Raw genomic sequence first — 2866 nt, forward strand, 5'->3', positions numbered from 1 at the left:
CTGCAGCCCCTCCTCATTTCAGACCCAAGCATATCTGTCTCAAAGTCTCTTCCAAGGCCCCTTGTCTGGGATGCTGGCCCAACTCCTTGATACAGAAGACAAAAAATTTCCCAACAGTAGACACAGTATCCTTTAGAACAGCTAGAAGATGAACCATTTCCGACAGATGTTACTGGTGTTCATCCCGTGATATAAATGTATCTGGTGTTCATCCCGTGATATAAATGTATCTGGTGTTCATCCTGTGATATAAATGTATCTGGTGTTCATCCCGTGATATAAATGTATCAAGTAGAAAGAGATGCAGAAGATCAACCATGAGGAGCTCAGCCACAGACTGAGCTGTTTACCTCCAATTCCCCAGTTGGTTTCAGTTGGGCGCTGTGAGTGCCCAATTGGAATATGATATCTCTATATATCCCTCTTTGTTCTTTGTTCTTTGTTCTTTGCCTCAAACTTCATCACAGGAGACACCTGTTCTGCTTGGCACTCTCTCTGTTGAGAGCTAGCTGCCCTAAAAGAGCTTCCCAATTGGTTTGCTGGACATTTTGATTGCTTGATTTGGTGGTGTTTTTTTTTTTTTTCCCATGGGCTTCTGCAGCTTTTATTTTTGCAAGTAAACCACTGGGGGGAGTCTTGATGGTGTGGGCACCCTAGAGATTACGCTGGAGTTCAGAGGGCTCCAGACACTAGCTGGAAAGTCAGGTGACAGAAACAATGATTCAGACCGATCACATGATTACAAAGCTGGGGGCTCCAGCAGGGCTCCAGGTGGTCGGGGTGGACGTCTAAGGAAGCAGTGACATGGGAGGGGCAAGCACTGGGCCAGCCTTGAGCCGCCTGGATGACATCAGAGACAGAGGATCTGGTAGCTCCAGGGATCTCCGGTCCATGCCTTACTTGGCCAGGGGGTTCCTGAAGGACCTGCCGGCAAACTTGGCTTTGCTGCCCAGCTCCTCCTCGATTCTAAGGATCTGATTGTACTTGGCCAGGCGCTCAGATCGGCAGGGGGCACCAGTCTTGATCTGCCCAGTGCAGAGCCCCACCACCAGGTCGGCAATGAAAGTGTCCTCAGTCTCCCCAGATCGATGGGACACCATGACACCCCAGCCATTGGACTGGGCCAGCTTACACGCCTGCAGAGACTCGGTCACAGAGCCAATCTGGTTCACTTTGAGCAGGAGGCAGTTGCAGGACTTCTCGCCTGCAGCCTTGGCGATCCGCTTAGGGCTGGTCACTGTGAGGTCATCCCCCACCACCTGGATGCCTGCAGTAGCTGTGAGCTTCTGTCAGGCATCCCAGTCGTCCTGGTCAAAGGGATCTTCAATGGACACCACTGGGTAGTCCTTGATGAAGGACTTGTACAGGTCGGCCAGCTGGTCGGGTGTGATGTACCAGCTGGCATCATCTGGAGACTTGAAGTCCAGGTCATACTTGCCAGCCCTGTAGAACTCGGAGGCAGCCACATCCATGCCGATGACAACCTGGTCAGTGGAGCCGGCCTTTGCAATGGCAGACTTGAGCAGCTCCAGTGCGTCTTTGTTCTCCAGATTGTTAGGTGCGAATCCACCCTCGTCACCCACATTGGTGGCGTCTTTCCCGTACTTCTCCTTGATGACGTTCTTCAGGTTGTGGTAAACCTCTGCTCCAATGCGCATGGCTTCCCGGAAAGAGGATGCCCCCACAGGCAGGATCATGAACTCTTGCATGGCCAGCTTGTGGCCAGCATGAGAACCGCCGTTGATCACATTGAAAGCTGGGACCGGCAGGATGACTTCAGGGTTGCCGGCCAAGTCGGCAATGTGACGGTAAAGGGGCACCCCCTTCTCCACGGCACCAGCCTTGCAGACAGCCAGGGACACTCCCAGGATGGCATTTGCACCAAACTTAGATTTATTCTCTGTGCCGTCCATCTCGATCATCAGCTGGTCAATCTTCTCCTGCTCCACAACATTCAGTTTCTTGCTAACCAGAGCAGGTGCAATAGTTTTATTGATGTGCTCAACAGCCTTTGAGACACCCTTCCCCATGAAGCGGGTCTTATCATTGTCTCGGAGTTCTAGGGCCTCGTAGATGCCAGTGGACGCACCGCTGGGCACTGCAGCACGGAAGAGACCTTTTGCAGTGTAGAGATCCACCTCAACGGTGGGATTCCTGCGGGAGTCAAAGATCTCTCTGGCATGGATCTTGAGAATGGACATGGTGAAGTTCTGGCAGTAGGATCGCTGCGGAGGAAGGAAAGAGGGTCCTGGAGACACCGAAGGGAGTCTTAAGGACAAACGTGAGCGCGACTCGGTACCGGAGCAGCACTCTTGGTGGTGTTTTGATAGCAATCTGTTGCATGTAGGTTGGGGGGAGTCGTTGTTTTGGTTTGGTTTGGTTTGGTTTGGGGGGTTAGGTTGTTTGTTTGTTTGTTTGTTGGCCCTACCCACCTTTGCTCCAGGATCAGCTGCACTACCCCACCCCCACCCAGCTTCCCTTGAATCCTTGGATAAAAGACACACACACACACACACACACACACAGAGTTGTTCATTTTCAACTTGCCTTCTTGGCACATTTGCTGGGCACTACTCTCTCCCACCGGGAAAAGCATGTCCTTATCAATTCCCTTAGCTGCGTTCCTCCCACTTCAGTGACTTGTCCTATCCAGCCCCTGCCAAACGTCTCTGGCCACCTGCCTGTAGTAGTAGCCACAGGCCCAAGCAATTCCTAAACCTCACATAGCTGCTGCGTTCTTCTCCCTCCAAGGCATGGCAAAAATTCTGTTCTCCTCCTCTCATCTCCCTGCCTCCTCCAAGGACCCCAAAATCTTGACTGAACTTTCCACCCAGCAATTGGACAATGGCTTTCTTTACTGACAGAT

The 2866-nt window shown here is 51.9% G+C and overlaps 1 pseudogene; it reads right to left on the reverse strand.

The window, feature by feature from the left end:
- Positions 1-686: 686 nt before the first annotated feature.
- On the reverse strand, positions 687-2325 carry Eno1-ps20 (enolase 1, pseudogene 20; annotated as a pseudogene).
- Between the last annotated feature and the right edge of the window lie 541 nt (positions 2326-2866).

This window comes from Rattus norvegicus, chromosome 4 (genome assembly GCF_036323735.1).
Source record: "Rattus norvegicus strain BN/NHsdMcwi chromosome 4, GRCr8, whole genome shotgun sequence".
Taxonomy (NCBI): Eukaryota; Metazoa; Chordata; class Mammalia; order Rodentia; family Muridae; genus Rattus; species Rattus norvegicus.